At 43.7% G+C, this 25,414-nt stretch overlaps 1 protein-coding gene across 1 annotated transcript in view; it reads left to right on the top strand.

The window, feature by feature from the left end:
• The window catches only part of greb1l (GREB1 like retinoic acid receptor coactivator), a 237,229-nt gene that overhangs the window by 13,395 nt on the left and 198,420 nt on the right, over positions 1-25,414 (top strand). The window contains exon 2 of the mRNA XM_041188959.1: positions 6,884-6,999. The gene's annotated coding sequence lies outside the window, so the exon portion shown is untranslated. The remainder of the gene's footprint in view (positions 1-6,883; positions 7,000-25,414) is intronic.

The following is a 25,414-nucleotide window of genomic DNA, read 5'->3' on the forward strand; positions in this document are numbered from 1 at the left end:
AGGGAAGTGAATGTTCTGTAGCCAAGTTTGTGGATGACACAAAAATAGGTGTGAAGGCAAGTGGTGAGGGTGATACAGAGTCTACAGATAAATATAGACAGGTTAAGTAAGTGGGCAAAAACTTGGCAGATGGAATATGATACGGGAAAATGTGAGGTTATGCCAATTTGGCAGGAAGAATAGAGGAGCTGAATATTATTTAAATAGAGAAAGACTGCAGAAAACTGCAGCACAATGGGATTTGGGGGTCCTCATGCATGAATCACAAAAAGCTGGCATACAGGTTCAGCAGGTAATAAGGAAGACGAATGAAATGCTGATAAAAGCAAAATACTGCAGACGCTGGAAATCTGAAACAAAAACAAAAACTGCTGGAAAAACTCAGCAGGTGCGACAGCAGCTGTGGAGAGAAAGATAGAGTAAATGTTTTGAGTCTGTATGACTTCTTCAGAAGAAATGTTGACCTTTTATTTCAAAGGGAATGGGAGTGTAAAAATAGGGAAGTCTTGCTAAAACTATACAAGGCACTGGTTAGACCACACCTAGAATACTATAAACTGTTTTGGTCCCCTTATTTAAGGAAAGGTATACTGGCATTGGAGGCAGTCCAGTGAAGGTTAACTATGTTGATTCCAGGTATGGAGGGATTTTCTTATGAGGAGAGGTTGAATAGGCTGAGCCTGTACTCATTGGAGTTTAGAAGAATGAGAGATGACCTTATTGAAACATGTAAGATTCTTAGGGGGCTTGACAGGGTAGATGCTGAGAGGTTGTTTCCCCTTGTGGGAGAGTCTGGGACCAGAGGGCATAATCTCAGAGTAAGGGGTTGCCCATTTAAGACAGATGAGAAGGAATTTCTTTGAGGGTTGTGAATCTGTGGAATTCTTTACTGCAGAGGGCTGTAAAGGCTGTGTTGTTAAGTATATTCATGGCTGAGATATACAGATTTTTAATCAGCAAGAGAATCAAGGGTTATGGGGAAAAGGCAGGAAAGTGAAGTTGAGGATTATCATATCAGCCATGATCTCATTGAATGGTGGAGCAGACTCGATGGGCCGAATGGCCTATTTCTGCTCCTAGATCTTATGGTCAATGCATCCGCTATCACCACAGCTACTTCTTTCAACACTCTTGGATGCAGAGTATAAGGTCCCAGGACTTATTAACCTTCAGCCCCATTAATTTATTCAATACAACCTTCATACTAATACTAATTTCCTTCAATGCCTAAGTTTCCCTAGTCCCTTGGATCTCTAATTCTGGGAGATTTCTCGTATCTTCCTCAGTGAAGACAGATACAAAGTAATCATTTAGCTTCTCCGCCGTTTCTCTACCCCCCATTCTCCTGACTCTGCCTGTAACGGACCCACATTTGTCTTAGCCAAACATTTCCTTTTTACGTAACTGTAGAAGCTTTTACAGTCCATTTTTATGTTTTTGCTAGTTTCCATTGATATTCTATTCTCCCTTTATCAGTTTTACTTTTCCTTTACAATGCTCTCAATCCTCAGGTTTACTACTATTTCTGGTAATGTTATAGGCCTTTTCTGTTAATCTTATACAATCCTTAACTTCCTTTGTTAGCCACGGTTAACTGACTTTTTTGGGGGGTTTTGTGCCTTGAAGGAATGTATAATTGCTGTAAACTATGTAATAATTCTTTAATGACTGTCCATTGCCTGTGTACCGTCAAATGTTTTCATGTATTTTCTCAGTCCACCTCATCCAATTTGCCCCTCATCCCTTCATAATTTCCTTTGTTCAGATTTAATACCCTGGCTTCAGATTGAAGTACCTCACTTTCAAAATTAAAATTGTAAAATTCTATCATATTATTGTCACTCATCCCTAAAGGTTTTCTTTTACAACAAGCTTAGTAATTAGCCTTTTCTCATTGCATAATAATAGATCTAAAACAGCCTGCTCTCTAGTTGGTTCCTTAGCATACTGCTCTAGAAAACCATCCCTAATACACTCCAGAAACTCGCCCTGCACAGCATTAGTGCTCATTAGGTTTACCCAGTCTATATGCTGTTTGAAGTCACCCATGATTACAGTATTATCAATACTACATGCTTCTCTAATCTGCTGATTAATACCATACCCCACACTACCACTACCAATAATGCCTATAATAACTACCAATGTTTTCTGCCCTTTGCTGTTTCTTAGTTCCACCCAAACAGATTCCACATCTGAGATCCTCCCCTACTAATGTATCCCATCCCCTTATTATCAGCGCAACACCACCTCATTTTCCTTTGTGCCTGTTCTTCCTAAATGCTGAATATCCTTGAGGATTCAGTTCCCCGTCTGGGTCACCCTGTAGCCATGTTTCCGTAATGGCAATTAGATCATACACATCTATCTCTATTTGTGCCTTTAAATCATCTACCTTGCCGCGAATGCTGCATGCATTCAGGTAGAGTGCCCTTAACTTTGTCTTTTTAACATTGGGTGGAATTTTACAGTCCTGCCGTGATGTGGGCGGGACCGAAAAATGTGTTGAGCCGTTCAAAAGTACATTTGGCAGGACAGGAAAATCCCACTGGCGGGAGGGGCCGTAAATGTTTTGCCCATTATTCGGCATTCTAAGCCTAGTTGATGCTCGCCTTTGTTTCACCTGCCTTCTAATTTCGCTCGCTACTTCTCTACTTTCTGCTACCAGCTTTACTTCCTTCCCATTTGAACTAACTCTCAGGTTCCCACCTCCTTGACAAGCTAGGTTAAACTCTCCCCAACAGCGCTAGCAACTTTCCCTATGGATATTAGTCCCGGTTCTGTTAAGGTGTAACCCATCCATCTTGTACAGGTTCCACCTGCTTCAGAACCAGTCCCAATGCCTCAGAAATCTGATGCCCTCTCTCTTACACCAATTCTCCAGGCATGTATTCAAATGCTCAGTTCTCCTATTCCTATGCTCACTCGCACATGGCACTGGGCGTAATCCTGAGATTACTGCTTTTGAGGTCCTGCTTTTTAATTTCTTTCCTAGCTTCCTAAAATCTGCTTTCAGGACCTCACCCCTCTTCCTACCGATGCCATTTGTACCAATGTAGACCAGGTTCTCTGGTTATTCACCCTCCTCCAGAAGGTTGTCCTGCAGATGCACCATAACATCCTTGACTCTAGCACTAGGGAGGCGTCACACCATCCGGGAGTCATGTTTGTAGCTGTAGAAATGCCTGCCTGATCCCCATACTATCAAATCCCCTATCACTATTGTTCTTCCACTCTTCTTCCTTCTCTCCTGTGTAGCTGAGCCACCTGTGGTGCCAAGGAATTGGCTCTGGCTGCACTCCTGAGGATCCATCATCCTCACCAGTATCCAAAATGGAAAACTGATTTCAAGCAAGATAGACTCGGGGGACTCCTGCACTACCTACCTTCTTCTCTTAGGCTGCCTGGCAGTCACCTTTTCCCTCTCTGCCTGCATGCTTCCAACCTGCAGTTTGACCACCTCCCTAAACATGCTGTTCACATAGATCTCTGCCTCACCGATACACCATAGGATCTCAAGCTTCTGCAGCCAGTGACACTTCCTGCAGGTGTGTTTGTCTCGGGTACATAGTACATCCATGGTTTCCACGTACCACAGGATGTACATTCCACTGGGCTGAGCTGACCTGCTATACTGTAACTTTAAAAACTATTTGTAGAATAGTAGAATAACTTACCAGTTATTCACCAATCAATTTCTTCCCCTGTACCAAATTAAGAGCCAACTACTGGAGGCTGAAAAAGGTAGAAAAAGGAAGGAGCATCTCCCTCACCAAACTCCCTCACTTACCAAACTCTCAGCTTAACACTGTGTACTTAATATTAGCTACCTGAAGTATATAGCAGTAGAATTAAAATATTGAAAGGGGAAAACCTACTAAAATATTCTTGGTTCCTAGCTTCATCTACACTAACATTGCATATGAAAATACTGGGTTTTTTTTATAAAGCTTGGGACACGAGGTGTCTTAGCCATAAAGTTTATGAGCCTCTGTATTAATTGATCTCCTATGTCTTTACACCATGGGGTATTGATGTTTCAGGCCAAGTAAAGATAATTGGAAGAGTGAAGACGGAGGCAGAGAGAGGCAGGGGTGGAGATAGAGAATGGGGGAAGAAGAAAGGGCTAGTTTAGGAGGCAGAGAAATTGAGGAAAGGAGGGGCAGAAAAATGAGGAAGGTACATTTTAAAGGAAAGAGAAGTGGATAATTGGATCAGAGGAGTCAATTAGAGGATTTGGTGCAGTTTTGGGGGAAACTTGCTCTGCTGTACATTGTGGCTGTGGGAGTTCAAATGCTGCTAATGTTGTTCAGCTGGGAAGGAACTGCATGGCATTACTCACCCTGAGAGGCGGGGAGAGGGGAGTAATTGGTCTAAATATTGTTCAATAGGCTAAGGGATAACTATGCAGAGAAAACTTGTTCAGCAGGTGTTGGCCAGTGAGACAGAATTTCTCCAGTGGTGGAATCAATGTCAAGAGAGTTTAGGTGGGGGATTGGTCATGGATCATTATTGAAAATAGATTCTCAGCGGGTTTGTGGAGTCAAGAACAAATTAAAAATGCTGTATAATGAAATCGGTATCATTTGCAATTGTATTGAAAAGGGATGCCCTAAGAGGGAAAATTTTACCAGTGTGAAGGTAATCTCATCATATGTGGAATTATGACAAGCAGCCTCACTGATCAGAACCTAATCATGGAAACATAGACATTTCAGCATCTTTTGGTCTATTGTTCTGGTGCAGCATTGGAGCTATCTGCTGTAATCTCATTACTCTTTCCCCGGATGATTTAAATCTGATTTCCTTTTAAATATTGTGATTGACTTGCCTACAATTGCTACTTGTGGTAATGCATTGCATATTCCAATAACCTTTTGTATTACAAACAATTCTTCTAAACTCTCCTGGATTAACCCTAAATTTATACCCACTTATTGGTATGTGCATGATAAACTAAGTTAACTCAGATAACTGAGGGTTTGGCTAACCTGTAAAAACTATTAAATTGTTCAGATCAGCATCAAGATCGTTTTGAAAATATAATGTTCAGTGAATTCAAAATGTGAGAAAATTCTGATTGTCTTTTTTTAATTCATTTGCGGGATGTGAGCATCACTTTCAAGGCCAATGTTTATTGTTTGACCCTAATTCCTTTGAGAAGGTGGTGGTGAGCTGCCTTCTTGAACCACGGCAGCCCCTGCTGTTTAGGTGTGTGCACCACATGGTGCTGTCAGGGAGGGAGTTTGAGGACATTGCCCTTACAGTAATGAAGGATTGACAATATATTTTCAAGTCAGTATGGTGTGAGACTTGGAGGAAAACTTGCAGGTGGTGATGCTCCCTTGTGCCCGCTGCCCTTGTCCTAGGTGGTGGAGGTCCCTGGTTTGGGAGGTGCTATCAAAGAAGCCTTCTGCAAGTTGCTGGAGTGTATCTTCTATATCGCGGAGGGAGTGAATGTTTAAGATTGTGGGTGGGGCGCCAGTCAAGAAGTCTGCCGTGTTCTAGTTGGTATTAAGCTACTAGGTGCTGTTAGAGCTGCACCCATCCAGGTAAGTGGAGAGTAGTCCATCACACTCCTGACTTTAGCCCTGCCATTGGTGGAAAGGCTTGGGGAGCCAGAAGATGAAACACTTGCCACAGAATACCCAGCCTCTGACCTGCTGTTATAGACACACCATTTATGTGGCTGGTCCAGTTAAGTTTCTGGCCAGTGGTTGAATGGTGGGGATTTGATAATGCTAATGCTATTGGATGTCAAGAGGAGATTAGGTGCTCTTCCATTGGAAATGGGCATTGCTTGACACTTACATAGCGTGAATGTTACTTTCCACTTGTCAGTCCATGCCTGAATGTTGTCCAGGTCATGCTACGTACAGACACAGATTGCTTCAGTATGTGTGTAGTTTTGACTGCATTTGAATATTGCACAATCATTAGTGAGCATCCCCACGTCTGACCTTATGTTGGAAAGAAAGTCATTGATGAAGTAGCTTAAAATGGGTGGGCCTAGGACACTACTCAGAGGAATTGCTGCAGCAATGTGCTGGGATTGAAATGATTGGATTTCAACAACTGCAACTGTCTTCTTCTGCGATAGATGTGACTACAACCAGCGGAGAGCTTTCCTCCTGATTCCCATTGACTCCGGTTTTGCTAGGGCTCCTTGATGCCACACTCGGACAAATGCTGACTTGATGTCAAGGGCAGTCACTTTCACCTCACATTGGGAGTTCAGCTCTTTTGGCCATGTTTGGACCAAGGCTGCAATGAGGCCTGGAGCTGAATGCTACTGGCAGAATCCAAACTGAACATCAATGAGCAGGTTGGGTGCTGCTTGGTAGTACTGTCAACGACCCCTTCCATCACTTTGCTGATGATTGAGAGCAGGATCATACCATAGTAACTGGTAATATAGTAAATCCAGTTTGGATTTGTTCTGCTTTTTTGTGAACCAGTCATACCCTGTAACTCAGTGATATTGACCGGTCCATTAGGACAAGTGACCAGCAGGAGTCCTAATCAGGTTGTTTGCTTCAACATGATTTCATTTTGTGCAGGGGGAAAAAAGGCTTTGTAGACTGTTGTGTCATGAGTTGGTTTCTCCACTGGAAATGTTTCCAGCAACTATTGAAGTGGTCTTTCAGAGTTAGGTGTTTCTGACAGATCCTCCTCCGAAAACAATTCCCCATACAGGCCTTTAACTGCTATCTAATATCAAAATGAATATGTTTGCATAATGTATTTTGATAAGGAGCAGCTGGAGGATTAGTATAAATTTGAATTTTCAACTGTGGTATTTGTGAGAGCTAAGTTGGCTCAGTTGGAGAAACATGCGTTCCTTTCACTTCCCTCATGAACTTCTGGTTTTCTTTTTATCTAGGAGCCATAGTTTCTGCCACTGAGAAGACTTACTGACTGTGGTGATTCCAGTGCTATTTTTCCACTTGTCGCCTAAAAATGAATGCATTTCCAGAAGGTTAATTGAAAGAAAAGGAGGTAAAGAGAAAATGCAATCACTGCATATTGTTTTGTTAAAAAAATGTTAATTTATATATAAGTAATTTTATGTTTCATTAGTTTACTTCTCTAGTTTGAAGAGATTGTTAGGGAAATATTTCTCAACCAGCAGGTGATCATGATTATTTATCACTATTTTTGCGAGGGATTGAAATTTCTCCATGGGTTTGCATGCTTGCTGCTGAATGAATGGGCCAGTGATTTTTCACTAGAGTAACTTTGACCTGGTCTCTGAGCAGTCTTGGATGACTCCCTTTGTTTTTCCTCCCATTGTGCCAAAACCTCAAGACAACAATTGACGCATTCTCATAGCTGTATGCCAAGCAGAAGAAGAAGAGGCTTCTTGATCGAAACCTTTAAGATCCTGAGGGGTCTTGACAGGGTGGATGTGGAGAGGATGTTTCCTCTTGTGGGAAAATCTGGAACTAGGGGTCACAGTTTAAAAATAAAGGGTTGTTCATTTAAGACGGAGATGAGGAGAATATTTTTCTCTCAAAGGGTTGTGAGTCTTTGGATAACTCTCTTCCTCAAAGGGCGGTGTAAGCAGGGTCTTTGAATATTTTTAAGGCAGAGCTAAATAGATTCTTGACTAATAAGGGGTGAAAGGTTATCGGGGATAGGCAGGACGTTACAATCAGATCAGCCATGGCCTTATTGGATGGCAGAGCAGGCTTGAAGAGCCGAGTGCCCTACTGTTGCTCCTACTTTGTATGTTTGTGTGTTCGTATGTCAGAACAGGGATTAAAACTGTGACTTTCACCTCACCTCCAGTACTTTTTTTTTGTCAGCAATATTTCCCATCCAAAATGGCAGGTAAGTTAGGTCCCTCTTACATGTTCTCTGCTGATACCATTTTAATTGAATCATAGAAATTTACAGCACAGAAGGAGGGCATTCCACCATTGTTTCTGCACTGGCTGACAAGTAATCATCCAACCTAATCCCGTTTTCCAGCTTAGTCTGTATCCTTGCACGGTTACAGAATTTCAAGTGTGCATCCAATTAACTTTTTGAATTTTAGAGGGTTTCTGCCTCTTTCACCGTTCCAGGCAATTAGTTCCAGATCCCCAGCACCCTCAGCATGGAAAATTTCCACTCGAATCCTCTCCAAACCTCCTATCCCTTACTCTAAATCTATGCGCCCTAGTTATGGTCCCTTCATCCAAGAGATATAGAGCCTTCCCTGCCTGTATGCGGATCCCTCAAAATTTTACACTCTTAAATTAGGTCATCCCTCAGCCTGCTCTGTTCTACAGAAAACAGCCCTATCTTATCCAATCTTACCTCATAACTAAAACTCCCCAGCCCAGGAAACATCCTTGTAAATCTTCTCCGTATCCAATTCATTGCAATCCCATCTTTCCTATCATGTGGTGACCAGAACTGCATGTAGTACTCCAACTGTGACCTAACTAGTTTTATACTTCTCCAGCATAACCTCCCAGCTCTTATATTCTATGTCTTGGTTAATAAAGGCAAGTATCCTGTATGCCTTCTTGGCAACCTTAGCTACCTGTCCAGCCTCTTCAGGGATCTGTGGACATGCACTCAGAGGCCCTTCTGTTCATCTACACTTCTCAGTATCTTACCATTTATTGTGCATTCCTTTGCCTCATTAACCTCACCAAATGCATTATTTCACATTTCGCCAGTTTGAACTTTACTGTTCTGCCCACCTGGTTAGTCCATTGATATCTGCCTGCAGTCTACAGCTTTCTTCTTTTGTATCACCTGCAAACTTCTTAATCAAAACCCCTATGTTCAAGTCCAACTCATTGATATACATCACAAAAGACAAGAGATCTAGTACTGAGCCTTGCAGAAACCCATTGAAATCAGTCTTCCAGTCACAAAAACACCCATCAACCATTACCATTTACTCCCTGCCTCTGGGCCAATTTTGGATCCAATTTGCTATTTTGACTTGGATTCAATGGACTTTTACTTTTGTGAGCTGTTATGTAGGACCTTGACTAAAGTCTTGCTAAAATTCAAATAGACTATATCAAATGCACTACTCTCATCAATCCCCTTTGTTTCCTCCTCAAAAAATTTAACCATGCTGATCAGGCACAACCTTCACTTAACAAATCTCTACTGACTGTCTTTGATTATTCTGTATCTTTCTAAATGAATATTTATCCTGTTCTTAAGAAATTTAAAAAAATAATCTTCCCATCGCTGAGTGCTGACTGACCTGTAATTACTCGGTCTATCTCTTTCTCTTTTTTTAAACAATGATACAATGTTAGCTGTCCTCCTCTCTGGCACTGCGCCTGCAGGCAGAGAGGATTGGAAAATGATGTCTCCACTATTTCTTGTTCTCTTACAGCCTAGGATAAAATTTTGGCTGGGCCTAGGGATTTATTGACTTTCAATGATGTTAAACTCCTTAATACTTCCAGTTTCACAATGCTAATTAAATCTAATATTTCTCCCTCCTTCTTGCTGATTGCATTGTCTGTATCGCCTCTTTCTTTTGTGAAAACAGACACAAGGTATGCATTAAAAATCATACCAACATCCTCCACCTCCACACACGCAGGCTATCCTTATGGTCACTCTTAGGCCTACTCTTTCTTTTGTTATCACCTTGCTCTTTATGTATTTATAAGAAATCTTTGGGTTTCCCTTGATTTTACTTGCCAATATTTTTCATGCTCTCTTTTTGTTTTCCTAACCCCCTTTCTAATTTTACCCCGACACTTTTTATACTCTTCTAGGTTTTCTGCAGTATTGAGCCCCAAGTGTCTGTCATAAACTTCCTTTTTTTTCTTTATCCTCTCCTTTAAGCTACTTGACACCTAGCAGGCTCTGCATTTGATAGTCCCACTTCTTCTTTAAGGGAACATTTTGTAACTGGGTATTAAGAGGCGTGCAAGATTAAGTTGGGGTACTTTATATTTATCCACTTGCTCACTTTTTTTTGAAGAAACACTCAGCCTATGCATCTCCCTGTCTGATGTATCTTGTTGGAAATTTGCCTTGTGGTTCATTGGTTGCATGAAACTGTGTTGTTGAACCTGCAACTCCATGACCATCCAGCCTCTCAGCTACAAGCTTTCCATAAAGTTGCTGTTGTTGCTCATGATACTTTGAGCAGGGATGAAGAGACTGACGTTGAAGGTCAAAATTGTTAATCTACATTGACATGAGCCACAGCGGGTCAGAGGAATTGTGCTCTAATCCTGGAAACAGTATTTGTGTTCTGGATGTACTGTTCACTTAACAAGACTGAACAGGTTCTGTAAGAGCAAAATGTGTAATTATAATTTACTCATTACTTTTTGTAATAAATTAGCCCAAAGAACAGATGCTTAAATCTATTTATAACCTCTTTCTGGTCCAATATCTTATAAAATATATCAGATTCTCTGTTGGAGTGATTGTTTTAAGATTCTTGATGATGGTTGCAGCTAACATTGTAAAAGTTGTTTCAGTGAATGTCAGCAGTTGAATGAATCAGCATGAGCTCCATGTTGCTGAAATAGACAGGACAGGCCTGTACCAAAATCTGAAGCTCGCCCTTTAGAAAACAAGTGAGTGAGCTTGGAGAAATAATGGAAAAAGGAGCTTGCTAGCTACCAAGAAAAAGGACCAAAATAGTGTGGGGAGATGGAGAGTAAAGGAAAAAGTTCAAATAAAGTTAATGAGTAAGAGAATGCTTTACAATCAAATTTTTTATATTCTCCTCACCTTACCTGTCCTCTGGGACTCACTCATATTGCAATGCAGTTCCAAAGGCACCAATGCTGTTTGGGTAAAAGCAAAATACTGCGGATGCTGGAAATCTGAAACAAAAACAAAAATAGCTGGAAAAACTCAGTAGGTCTGACAGCATCTATGGAGAGGAATACAGTTAACGTTTCGAGTCTGTATGACTCTTCAACAGAACCAAGGAAAAATAGAAATGAGATGAAATATAAGTTGGTTGAGGGGGGCGGGACAGGTAGAACTGGAGAGAGGGCCAGTGATAGGTGGAGGCAAAGAAGAGATTGCCATTCTTTGGGTACCTCACACAAAGGTTTGCTACTCTATGTGGATTTTGCACTTTGCGTTAGTAATGTACAAATAAATTGCTTTTATACCTTTAATAAAATGTTGGACAGAGGAACTTCATACAAGCACAACATTTTTTAATAAGCTACTATTGTGCAGGGCGATTTTACCCTGTTGATGATCTCGTGTACTGAGTATCAATAACAGCAACGACTTGTATTTATACAGCATATTTGACATAGTAAACCATCCCAAGGCACTTTACAGTGGTATTAAACAAAATTTGACAGCAAACCACATAAGGAGATACTAGAGCAGATGATCAGAATCTTGGTCAAAAAGCTGCATTTAAGGAGCGTTTTGGAGGAGGAAAGCAAGGTAGAAATGCAGAGAGGTTATAAAGGAGCTGAGGGCTTGGCAGCTGAAGTCGCGGTCATCAATGGTGGCCCCTATATTAGAGGCCATGGGTCTTCAGCCACGCTTCTCAGCAAAAATTTGCAAGTCGTCTTAGCTACAAATTAGGGAACTCAGTGCTGAAAGGGTTAAGGGTTTGACGCTGACTTTGTGCCCACTCCTATTGTTTAGTGTGGTAATGAAATCAGACTGAGTTTTCAATAGAGAACAGATTTGAAATTTATTGTTCATTGTGCTCTTGGAGCAGAAGTGAACCCCACCAGATTTAAAGGGTCATTGCCACAAACCAGGTTAAATTTACTGCTTTTTATATTGCAGCAATGAGATCCAAACCTCTTATCAGTAAAGCTTTTGTGGAAAACTTGCGAGCCGTGGAGCAAGTAGGGAAGGATGACTGTATGACACTTTGTATTCAAATTCGTGGCCAGGTGCTAGGAGGAAGCAACATCAACTGGCTTGACATGGGATGAATGCAGCAGGCCTGAAGTGATGGAGAAACAAATGCAGAGGTCATAGGGTGGATGAATGAGGGTCACTAAGGCACTCTGGGGGGTGTATTTTGTTACTTTGTAAAGCAAGCGTGCTTTCAAGAACTTGAAGAATTTTATAGAATAAACCATCATTTGTGAATATGTTCTTCGTGAAACTGGAAAATATGTTTTTTTATCTAAGAACATCTTGAAGAATTATGTTGCTTTAATGAATTGTAGTCCTTTTGCTGTACATGTACCATATTTAATATTTTTACAACATTAAAATACAGTTATGCTCTTGAAAATTGTTTCTGGTAAATAAAATAATATTAGTTAAATTCATCAATTTAAGAGAAATTACATCCCGTCAGGATTCTGGAATCTGGGGCTTCAGGATTTCATGCCTTACAAAAACTTAAGAGTTACAAAAATGAATGTGTTTTTCTCAAAATGTTTTCATGTTGTTCAGCCACGTCCTAGAAGTGAATACTTCTTTCAAAGTATTAACGTGATACTCTAGGTGCTAATTATTTTAAAAAGATTCCAATAATTTCACATCAAATATTCCATAAAATGGAATCTTTTACGGTCATGGACAGGCCTTTGTATATGGAGAAGAATGAAATGCCACAGGGTTCGTCCTCTTGGGATCTGGCACGTGCCAGAAGAAAGCTTTCTGCTTCAGAGCACAGTCTTTAGTTCCAGTCAGTGTCCCACACACTGCAAACTGGACGGAGCATTTTAGAGAGTGATTGAAACATCAATGAAACTTCAAATGCAGCAGGGAAAAGAAACTTACAGCAGATGATAGAAAGGTAGGAAGATGTTTATGAAATGTGTTCTTGTAAAGCAGTGAGTCTGTTTATACTGCTTGGAACCTAGGCTGTAAATCCACCCCTAGTAATGTTTGAGATTCCTCAGAGAACTAGAAGTGTTTACTTTACCAAAGAATCTGTGGTATGTCAGGGAACAGGAGTTCTTAGATCTACTATTCTGGCAATTGACTAAAACATTCCTTTTAATGATGACAAAAGAATTTCCAAAGCGGTAAACAAGTAGAATTCAAACCACATCTAACCTTGGAAACACAGATGTATATTATTGAGATATTTTCAGGCTCAAATTTTATATTTTGAATTTGAAGTATACCTGTTGAGAGAAGGTTTTATTTGTCTTGAATTCTTCTCTGCAGTGTTATGATTACTGTGGACTGATAACATTTTAAAATGAAAGGAATCCCCATGACGCAAACGGCAAGAAAACTAAGGGGCACTTTTTCACTTTTTAAAACTTTTACTGTGATTAACCAACTAAAATTAACACAATTCAAATATTCATTAACAGGTGAAGGATATTTCAAGTAAAAAGGTAAATTTTGCTTCGGTTAGTTGACACAATAAAGATATGCTTTGTGTAGTTACAAGCACTTGCATTACTTCCCATATAAATGTGCAATCTCGGTCTTTTCCAAATCGGCCTCTGTTTTGTAGGGTTCCTCACTTCCCATCCAATTGTTTTGGCTCTTGAGAGTCACATTCACTACTGGTCATTTCCCAACTGATGTCACCAGACACAGTTACCACCAACAAGTTGCAAGTCAATGAACCCTCTCTCACTCGGGTTGTAACAGTCCTGATAAAACAGAATCCCCAGAACTCCCTTCTCTGAACACTTTAAATGATCTGGTGGGCTCTGGCAGCACCTGAACAGCAGAAATGGGCATTGTCCAATCCACAATCCATTGCTTTCCTCTCTTCAGTGTTCTGTGTTTTCCAACTGCACACCACACACAGTAACATAATCTCTGCTCTCTTTTTTTTAAGAGACCTGCTTCAATAATATGATCTGTTTGAAGGTTGCCAAATTGAAAACCATTTCATTTGAAGAGAGCCTTACTTATTTTCTCTTCGCACAAAATCCCAGTCTCCTCAATGGCCAAACAGAGAAAAAGCAGGCTGACCCCACCCCACTGAAATTGGCTTTTTGTTTACCCTTTGCTCCTTTCCTGTTCATCCCAATGGCAACTGAAGGTCACATGGGCATTCCTTGGGACCTAGTGATGTCATAATCAGGAAACTACTTAACCCTATTTCAAAATACTCCCCAGTTCACTTGGTTCTTTTAAGGGACATAGCACAAAATAAAATACAGGCTTTTTCCAGCACATGAGTCAACACAGTGAACAGATTGTTAGCTACTAATTAGAAAGTAGAATACTGTGGATGTTGGAAATCTGAAATAAAAATTGAAAATGGTAGAAATATTCAGCAGGTATGGCAGCATTTGTGGAGAGAGAAATAGATTTACCATTTCAGGTCAATGATCTTTCATCAGAACTGGGAAAAGTTAGAGCGCAATTGTTTTTTTATTTGTTCACTGAATGTGGGCATCGCTGGCTAGGCCAACATTTATTGACCACCCTAATTACCCTTGAGAAAGTAGTGGGGAGCTGCCTTCATGAACGACTGCAGTCCATGCACCGTAGGTACACCCACAGTGCTTTTAGGGAGAGAGTTCCAGGATTTTGACCCAGTGATAGTGAAGGAACGGCGGTATATTTCCAATTCAGGATGGTGTGTGGCTTGGAGAGAAACTAGCAAGTGGTGGTGTTCTCTTGCATCTGCTGCCCTTGTCCTTTTAGGAGGTAGAGATCTTGGGTTTCGAAGGTGCTGTTGAAGGAGCCTTGGCAAAGTTGCTGCAGTGCATCTTGTAGATGGTACACACTACTGCCACTGTGTATTGGTGGTGGAGGGAGTGAATGTTTAAAGTGGTGGATGGTGTCAATCATGTGGGCTGCTTTGTCCTAGATGGTGTCAAGCTTCTTAAGTGCTATGGAAGCTGCAGTCGTCCAGGCAGGTGGAGATTATTCCATCACATACCTGACTTGTGCCTTGTAGATGGTGGACAGGCTTTGGGGAGTCAGGAGGTGAGTTACTTACCACAGAATTCCCAGCTTCTGACTTGCTCTTGTAGCCACAGTACTTATATGGCTGGTCAAAGGCAACCCTAGAATATTGATAGATAGTGATTCAGTGATGGTAATACCATTGAATGTCAAGGGAGAGATGGTTAGATTCTCTCTTGTTGGCTGGTACTTTTGTGGCACAAATGTTACTTGCCCCTTATCAGCTCAAGCTTGAATGTTGTCCAAGTCTTGCTGCATTTGGACATGGACTGCTACAGTATCTAAGGAGTCGCGAATGGTGCTGAACATTGTGCAATCATCAGCGAATATCCCCAGTTCTGGCGGGCCCGGGAGCGGCCAATTATAGGCCAGCCAGCATGAAACATGGGCTGAAAAGCTCAGTGTTGGTGGGTGAGGGCGTGGGAAGAGGGTAGGCAATGACATTTCTGTGAGCGCGGGTGAGCTGCAGACTTGAAAATCATCAAAAAAAAGGTTTAAAAAGCTGCAAAAAAAATGTCCATCTATCACAATCAGACACCTGAAAATATAACTGATAACTGATAAAAATGTTGCCTACAGATACTTATTTGTTTTATTTCATAATGGGAATTTCATCCCACCCTTGAATGAGGTTTGATGAAAAATGTAAAGGCCGCCTGGCTGATTTGCCTGTCCACCAACGGTAAGGCTGATGGGCACGTAAAATTAGAGATGGCTGTGCTATTAATGGGCTTAATTGCCTTCTTAATTGAGAGGGGGCGCACATCCGACTTTTGCATGTGCCCGCCAAGCGAAATATTACGAGTGTGCGATAACGTCGGGATGTTCGCCTGATGTCTTCCCATGCGATTTTACACCAGTCAGGTTAGGTGTATGCCCACCTGCCGGGATATAAAATTCAGCCCCATTAATTTGGTTTCTCTCTCCACAGAATGTTGACTACCTTGGAAGCAAAAAACAAGGTATTATGTTACTAGAGTGAAATCTTTTCAAGGTTTTTAAAACAGAACAAAAAGCACAGCAATCATATTAAATGCTGCTAATTAACACATTTGCTCCCTTAACATATTGCAGGGAGAAAATTATTTTATTGCTAGTGGACAAGCTTTATTTCTGAATTTTTAGAATGAAAGCAAGATTGAATAGGGCTGCTGTGATGGCTCAGTGAATTCATCTACTGATTAGTTGTGTCATACAGAGCAAGGAAGAACTGGGTTGAGTCACCAGCCTGCGGTGTTAGCTAACCTCAGTGAAATCAGCTGAAGAGGAGCTACAACAGTGGCAGACATTTAAGGAGATATTTCATAACTCGCAACAGATATATATTCCTTTGTGAAAGCAAGACCCTACAAGAAGGATGCATCATCTGTGGCTGACTAAGGAAGTTAAGGATGATATCAAATTGAAAGAAAAGGAGTACAATGCTGTGAAGATTACTGGTGGGCCAGAAGATTGGGAAAATTTTGGAAACCAGTAGACGATGACTGAAAAAATAATAAAGGGGGATCAATTAGAGTATGAAAATAAACTGGCAAGAAATATAAAAGCAGTCAGTAAAAAGTATAGAAAAAGAGTAGCTTAAGTAAACATTGTTCCTTTAGACAGTGAGCCGGGGAATTAATAATGTATAACAAGGAAATGGCAGAGGCTTTGAATATATATTTTGTATCTGTTTTCACAGCAGAACCACAAAAAGCATCCCAAGAATACTAGAAAATCAAGAGGCAAAAGGGAGGAATTTAAAACAATCACTATTACTGGAGAAAAAGTACTAGGAAAATGAATGGGACGAAAAGTTGACAAGTCCTCTTCACCTGATGGCCTGCATTCTAGGGTCTTAAAAGAAGTGGCTGCAGAGATAGTGTTTGCATTAGTTGTAACCTTCCAAAATCCCCCAGATTCTGGAAGGGTCCCAGCAGATTGGAAAACTGCAAATGTAATACTTCTGTTCAAGAAAGTAGAGAGGGTGAGGGGGAGACAGAAAGCGGGAAACTATAAGCCACTTAGCCTAACATCTGTCATTGGGAAAATGTTAGAATGTTACTAAGGAAGTAGTAACAGGGCATTTAGAAAATCATATAATGATCAGGCAGAGTCAGCATGGTTTTGTGAAAGGGAAATTGTGTTTGACAAATTTATTATATTTCTTTGAAGATGTAACATGCAGGTTGGATAAAAGGGAGCCTTTTATATAGATGTAGTGTATTTCCAATAGACGATCAATAAGGTGCAAGATAAAAGGTAACTACACAGGTTAAGAGCTTGTGGTGTTGGGCTAGATTTATGAGTATGGTTAGAGGACTGGCTTACTAACAGGAAACAGAGGGTTGGGATAAATGGGACATTTTCAGGTTGGCAAACAGTAGCCAGTGGAGTGATCCAGGGATCAGTGCTGGGGCCTCAATTATTCACAATGTATGACTTTGATGAAGGGACCGACTATATTGTGAACAAATGCACTGATGATAGAAAGATAGGTAGGAAAGCAGGTTGTGAGGAGGACACCAGAAAGAATCTGCAAAAGGATACAGATAGGTTGACTGGGCAAAAGATATAGTATGATGTGGGAAAATGTGAGGTTGCCCACTTTGGCAGGAAAAAAAGAAGAACTGAATATTATTTAAATGGAGAGAGACTGCAGAATACTGTGGTAACGGAGGAACTGGGTGTCCTTGTGCATGAATCACAAAATTTTAGCATGCAGGTACAGCAAGTAATTAGGCAAATGGGATATTGGCCTTTATTGCAAATGGGATGGAATATAAAAGGGAAGTCTTGCAAAAGCTGTACAAGGCATTGCTGAGACCACACCTAGAGTACTGTGTACAGTTTTGGTCTTCTTATTTAAGGAGGGATATATACTTCCATTGGAAGCAGTTCAGGGAAGGTCACCAGGCTGATTCCTGGGATGTGGGGTTTATCTTATGAGAAAAGGTTGAGCAGGTTGGGCCAATACTCATTGGAATTTAGAAGAATGAGAGGTGACCTTATCGAAATATGAGATTCTGAGGGGGCTTGACAGGGTAGATGCTGGGAGGATGTTTCCTTCGTGGGGTATCTAGAACTAGAGGACACAGTTTAAAACTAAGTGGTCTCCCATTTAAGATAGAGACAAGAAGGAACTTTTCATTAATCTTTGGAATTCTCTTCCTCAGCGAGCAGTGGACGCTGGGGCATTGAATAAACTCAAGGCTGAGTTAGACAGGTTTTTGATCATAAGGGAGCCCAGGGTTATTCAGGGGCAGGCAGGAAAGTGGAATTAAGGCCACAATCAGATCAGCCGTGACCTTATTGAATGGCTTAGCAGGCTTGATGCACTGAATGGCCTCCTATTTCTTATATTCTTATAACTGGCCTCATTGCCTCTGAGTGAAGGAGAGGAAATTTGAGCATGGTTCCTGCTCCTGAATGTTATTCAGCAGCCCCTTCTGGAAATGTTGATGCATGGATATCAAATGTGGATAAGATTGGGTTTGGTTGCAATGATCACTGCCTCAAACATTCAGGGATGAATAGTTTGCCCACATTCTCCATCAAAGCTCTCAACACCTGGGAGAAGCATTGGATGGTGCTCCTAGTCAGTGTTGCCTTTCTGTAGAGAGCAGTTAACAGCTTCAGGTGAGGAGAAGAGGGGGAAATTGGTTTAAAAAAAATAGTGAAGAAGATGGAGTTTCAAAACTTGGCTGGTGACATTTTGCTGTTAAGTGAAACTTGATAATGCAGCAGGAACCCATGCCAAAGTTGGTTTGCCCTTAAATTTGATTCTCATGAATCAGGTTATGCCCCTATTGCAGAAACTTGGAGCAGAATTAAATATGGTACAAGGTGAATGCTGCAGCTCAGATTTGTTATTAGTCCTGTTCAATCCATTATAGGAAAAGTGAGAGTTTAAACTATTTTTGTATGTAATTTATTTCTCCTCCAAAAGGGAACCATGAAAACCATTAGATTTTCATTGACATTTTAGAAGTTAAACATAGTAAATGCAAAACCTCCCCTATTCCTGGTAGTACACATGATCTTTCTCTCTGCTCTATATTGGATTTCCAACTGGGTGGATTGGAATATTTCTGATTTTTCCCAGATAAAGGAGTATTTAGGGATGTTGGGACACAGTCTGCATTGTTTGATGTCAATTATAAACAGGAGTTACTTGTGGGAAAACTGAGTTCATTAGAGACTGTACCAATTGTCATTAACTTCATTTCTCTTTAAGTACAGCATCTCTTGCCAGTGTTGATTATCATTCCCATAGAATGTGGATAGGTAAATTGTGAGACAGTCACTGGACATAGAAGGAAGCCATTCAGCCCATCGAGAACAACACTGCAGAGCCCTTCTGGGAATTGAACCCTATTCAATGCATTTGCCAAAGTGGGAATCAAACCCTCGATCAGCGAGCCCACAGTTTCCAGGAAGTGTGAGAGAGATGGATTTCTAATTCATCCTCCAATTTGTTTTTTCTTCCCTTTTTCTATTGCATACCTTGCTTACTATCTGTTAACCTATTCAAAGCTGCGAATTGACTAACCGTTTAATTTAAAGCAGGAGTTTTGGAGTAACTGGTGTGTATTAGTGTGATACAATCATGTTGCATAATAGAACTACTTTCTCAAGAAGGAGCCATGCTGGAGGCCAGTATCTACATTGCCATTCCAGCATTGCTAATCTGAGAGACCCCAAGGAAAATCAAGGGCAGGATTGTCCCAGACTTGCACAAAGTGTGGTAGCGGGCAGGGAAAAAGTAAATTTACCCACCGGCCACAATGGCGGGTTTCTGCGCCATATCCCCTTCCCACCTCATTAAGTATTCACTCATGGGGAGCACACCATCTTGCTGATGGGCAGCCTCTGATTTGTTCGCCATGCCATCACCTCGCCGCTTCCTCATGCCAGGTGCCATATTTAAACTGCAGCTGTGCGCACACCTCTGCGCTTCCAGCACAGGACTGCTGCACAGAAAACATGGCTCCAAAAGGCAAGAAGACTGAAGCCCCTTGATTCAGTGACACGTCCCTGGAATGCATTTTGGATGCCGTGGAAGCCCACTATGATGAACTCTGAACGCAGCTTGGGAGGTGGTGGCAGCGGTGGTCAATGCCAACACTGCCCACAAGAGGTCGGCCATCCAGTGCAGAAAGAGGATGCTGCCTGGGTAAGGCAAGCATTTCATCGCTCTAAACTCACCCACTCATAAGTCCATCACACATTCACTGGCATTTCACTTACTTCCAGCTGAAGGGATATCACCACTGACTCTCTCACACATACTCCCACATCTCCATCTGGCCTCATCTCCTTTAGAGATTGCCTTCTCATCCCGTCCATAGCTCCACTTGGAGCACAGACACACACACACACACACAGACACAGATGTACACAACACACACACATCCCCCAAGTGAGGATCGTGTACCAGAGCATCTCTCTGGCAACCCAACTGTTCTGTGTAGCGTGGCAGCCATGCACTAATAATCTCCACATTCTCTCATAGGTACATCTGCCACGCTGCCCTCAGGCAACCTTTGCACCGGCTCAGAACCTCGGATGAGGACCCTGAGGACAGCACCCTCAGAGACCCATCACAGTGCTTACCCACACCCTCCTCCAGCGCAGCCACACACACCTCGATGGGACCTACACGTACAGCAGGCTCGGGTTCGCTATCTGAGGAACACAGCACACAATCTGTTCCACAGGAGGCAGAGGCACGGAGACCCGAGGTCGTCAGCACTCGGAGGACTGCTGGAGGCAAGGGTTTTGTCGAGTCCAAGTCGGATGATGAGCCTCTGCACTCAGTTGGAACTGCAGCGATAATCACGGGAACAGCAGGAAGTAATGACAGCTGCACTCTTCAGATTGCAAGGCACGATGGAAGAGTCCTTCCGCCTTCAGTCCGTGGTGATTACGCCGTCATGCCAAAGCATGGATGTCAACATTGGCAGGATGGCAGCCACCATGGAGACCTTGGTCCAGGACATCGGTCCTGCACTGCTACACGCGGTGAACTACATCGCTGATGCCGTAGTTGGCCTCCAACAACATTAGCGAGAGAGGGGTGCAGGGCAGCTCGATCTCACTCCAATTTCCCTTCTCCTCAAGAACTGAGACAGGGGCCCTCGGGCACCCAAAGGGAGGTGAACCAGCAACTCAACACCTCGGGGCCATCCATCCAGGTGATTCCAGAAATGTCTGGCTGATCCAAATCCCCTCTTCCTGTGACCCCCAACAGCTCCAGCTCCACAGATGGAGGAGGGTGCACCTGCCCAACAGCAGGAGACCCAAAGCAGGCCGGGCCCCTCCAGGTCTTGATCCTCCAGAGATCATCCACCAAGGTCATCACAGACAGGGCGTAGCAGTCAGGAGGCTGCCTCCACCTCAGTGTGGATGTTGGAAGAGCACCAAGACATAGCGGCAGGGTTAGGAAGGTTAAGAAGATGTAGTTTCACATCGTAGGCGAGGGCATTAATCACTTCTACATAATGTTGACTACTGTAATTAAACTCCCAACAATGTCACTGTCAATGGCTTCTTGTTATGATGAGCAGTGTTCATGTCACCCAGATGTGAAAAACTGGTTCCTGCACAAGGTAAAGGCAGGTGTCTCAGTACAGGGGCTCTTCCCTGTCCTTTGTGGAACCTTCCCAGCACACTGATGGTGCGCCCTCACAGTCACTGGACACATCGTCATGCCTGCACCTCGATGGGGCTTATCATTGCTGCCAGAATGTCCTGGGCTGGCGGCACATAGTCCTGTCCGTCTCTGTGTGCTCTGAGCACCCTTGAGGTGCGGCTGGCCCCCCATCTCATCAGCATCTGTGTCCAGTGACTGTCTGGTCCTGAAGAGTTCAGCTCATGAAGGATGGCATAGGATCAGAATCAGTTTCCCCACTGCATCTCCATGATATGACTCTGGCTGATCTGCCATCATCCAGACAGGGGTCAGACATTCACAGAGGCTATGTGAGGATCTATGGTGTGTCCCTACTACATGTCGTCATCATCCTCCTGGAGCATCAGGATTATGGGCATCCGCTGCGTCTCCATGACAGGAGCCTTATCACAGAGGATATGAGTGCTGTCATCAGCCAGACAGGAGACAAACGTCCATAGATGCAATGTAAGGATCAATGAAGTATCCTCAATGCATGTTGTCAACATCGTCCACAAACTAGCAGCAATGAGGGCCTCCCAAGCACATTTACCTCATCTGGACAACACAATGGCCCCATCGCTGTCATCCTTGCCCTTGAGAACCTCATCACCCTCATCCCTGTTGACATCCTCCTCATCGGAGGAGACCTGCAGCTCCTCCATCACCTCCTCAGGCAGCTCCCCTCAGCTTTGCTGTACCGTGTTGTGTAGGGTGCAGCAGGCGATGATGATGAGGGACACCGTCTGTGGACTATATTGCAGGGCTCCACCAGACTGGTCCAAGCACCAGAACCTCAATTTTAGCATCTCGATGATTTGCTTCACCAAAGTATGAATTGCAGCATGAGCCTCATTGTACCTACTCTCTGCTGCAGTCTGAGGCTGCTGCATAGGCGTCATCAGCCACATGCTCTGCAGATAGCCCTCATCCCCGAGGAGCCAACCTTGCAGCCTCTGTGGACCCTGGCAGACATCAGGGATCTGAGGACACGCCCTGGGAATCGTGCGCAGACCTGTAGGAAGCATCTGCTGTGGTTGCAGGCCAGCTGAACATTCAGCGAGTGGAAGCCCTTAAGACTCACACACTGCACTGCTTGTTGCCACGGAGATCTAAGCACCATGTGAGTGCAGTCGATGGCACTCTGCACCTGTGGAAAACCAGAGATCTGCGCAAATCCCAGTGCCCCTGCTTCCTTACTTTCCTGATTCCAGATGAAATGCACTAAGTTTTGTGCCTTTGTGAATATGCCGTCCGTGACCTCCTGGATACACTTGTGCATGGAGGTTTGCGAGATCCCACGCCGGTCGCCTGTGGAGCCCTGAAAGGAGCCACTGGCATAAAAATTGAGCACCATGGTCACTTTCATAGCTACTGGCAGTGGATGCCCTCCATGTCCCCATGTCCCCTGCAGCAGGATTTGTACTGACCAGTTCCCTGGACATGCGCAGTCTTTGGCGACACAGGGTCTGCAGATGACAGAGAACCAGTGTCTAACTAGGTGCTGACCTGTGACGGCTTGCTGTGGCTCTTCAGCAGCGTGCACTTCTTCTTGAGGGTGCTGCTCCTCCCTCTGCCCAGCCAGGCACCTCCGTCGCTCTCTTTTCCTTTGTTTCCACTCTCTGTAAGCCATGAGGCATACAGCTAGTTCAGCAGGCTCCATGATCCTGATGTACTCCACCTGCAGGATGAAAGAGAGAGACTCATGGGTTAGCATTGGTCTCCTAGGGATCTTTCATGGTTGTGTGTGTGGCTACTGCTGCGTCTCATGGCCTCTTAACGCATGTCAGTGAGTGTGGCCTTCACTTGGACGGCCAGAGTTTAGTGCACTGCATGGTTGCCTGAAACCCCACCAATCTCCACCCCACTCCGCCTGACCGATTGGCAGCAGCTTCCTCCATTGGACTGCATGCTGTGCGCTCAGCTCAGGCATTCTGCTAACCCACGCTGCAAGGCTGCACTGTTAGCTTGAACTATATGGGAGACCAGTCCAAATCTGAATGAAGACATTGTAAGGGGCTGTGAGCGACTCCATCAGTGACTGCTCCATGGCCATCTTTAGCAAGGAGCTTGTACAACTTGCTCAGTCGTCCAATTGTTCTGCATTCCACTAAAATATTCATTAATTTGCAGTCTGCGCCTGAGGGGTGAAAAGATCAGGAGCACTTGGTGGTACTTTCATACCTCTGCATTGCTTGAGTGGGCCGATAAGCTAGAGGCCAGATTCCAAGCATGTCAATGTGGCTGTGCCTGAATTGTCCCAGCTGCAGAAGAATGCTCACCTTATACAAGGTTTCCCTAATGCGTGGCCACGTCCCTCCACCAACCTGGCCAATACCACCCCCCCCCCCCCAACCCCCAAAAAAGCATCTACTTGTGCACTACCGTCCGACTGTGCTGCCTTGCCCCCCGCCCTTCGCCCTTTGCCCAACCATTGGCTGGCCTGTTGCCTGGCACCGCATTGCCAGCCAGCCGTGAAAAAGCGACTTGCCTGTGCCCTCGCCTGAATGTGTGGCGCCTCTTCCTTGAAGTCGAATGGGTGATCCTCGTGACTGCTGCGCAACATCAGTGTCCACTCACCTCCCAGTTCCGCTCGAAGTTCAGCTTTCCAGTTGCATGCCTCTTAAATGCTGTTGTGAATCACGTCGTTCTGAAGTTATGCCGACTTGGGAGGTAAATTTGACGTGGAGGATGATGCAGGCAGGCAAGATGAGATGATAAGATGCAAGTGCATCGAAATTACATTCCTGATGTTGGATGGCGGGAAAGGCGGAGCAAACAATGGCTAACTGTTTCATGACAACATGAGACTGAATTTTGGCCTTCCCGTAATATTGTCTTCCCCCACCCACTTTGACGCCCGATGCTAATGGGGCGGGCGGGGGAGGGGGGTCTCTATCACTTTCCAGATCAAGCGTCATCCCCCAGGTCAGCTCCCAAGAGGCTTCCTCCCCCATCTGGACTTGCTATCACAACCCTCACCCACCCCCCACACCCTCCCCACAACTCCCCGGCCTCTCCTCTCTCTGCTGCGAGACTCTGCACCTACATGGCCTTGTGGGCTCTGGCACTTAGCCTGTTACTGGGATTATAGAGCTGCTGGTCAATCTTAACTGGCTAGCAGCTCTCTGAGGCAGGACTTTATCCCGAGTGAGGGACAGAAATCCTGTCTTCAGCCAATTAACAATCCTCAGAGTGTTAAATGGCTGCAGGAGTCTTCAGGTGGTGGGGCGGGAAACTCCGCCATCCCTAAAATCCTGCCCAATGTGCTCAGAAAATGGATTGGGTGACCACTTTGCAGAACCAACTCCATTTGGCCTGCAAGCATAATACTGAGCTTCCGGTGGCCCGTTGCTTTAATTCGTCACCTTGCTCTCACACTGACATTTCTGAACGTAAGCTTCAGGAACAGCATCTCGCTTTACAGCCTTTTTTAAAATTCATTCGTGGGATGTGGGCTTCACTGGCAGGGCCAGCATTTATTGCCCATCCCTAATTGCCCTTCAGAAGGTGGTGGTGAGCTGCATTCTTGAACCGCTGCAGTCCATATGGTGTAGGTACACCCACAGTGCTGTTAGGAAGGGAGTTCCAGGATTTTGACCCAGCGACAGTGAAGGAACAGTGATATATTTCCAAGACAGGATGGTGAGTGATTTGGAGTGGAACCTCCAGGTGGTTGTGTTCCCATCTGTCTGTTGCCCTTGTCCTTCTCGGTGGTAGTGGTTGTGGGTTTGGAAGATGCTGTCTAAGGAGCTTTGGTGAATTTCTGCAGTGCATCTTGTGGAAGGTACATCCTACTGCTACTGTGCATTGATGGTGGAGGGAGTGAATGTTTGTGGATGTGGTGCCAATCAAGTGGGCTGCTTTGTCCTGGATGGTGACCAGCTTCTTGAGTGTTGTTGTCCAGGCAAGTGGGGAGTATTCCATCACACTCCTGACTTGTGCCTTGTA

Source organism: Carcharodon carcharias, chromosome 6, assembly GCF_017639515.1.
Source record: "Carcharodon carcharias isolate sCarCar2 chromosome 6, sCarCar2.pri, whole genome shotgun sequence".
NCBI classification, from domain to species: Eukaryota; Metazoa; Chordata; class Chondrichthyes; order Lamniformes; family Lamnidae; genus Carcharodon; species Carcharodon carcharias.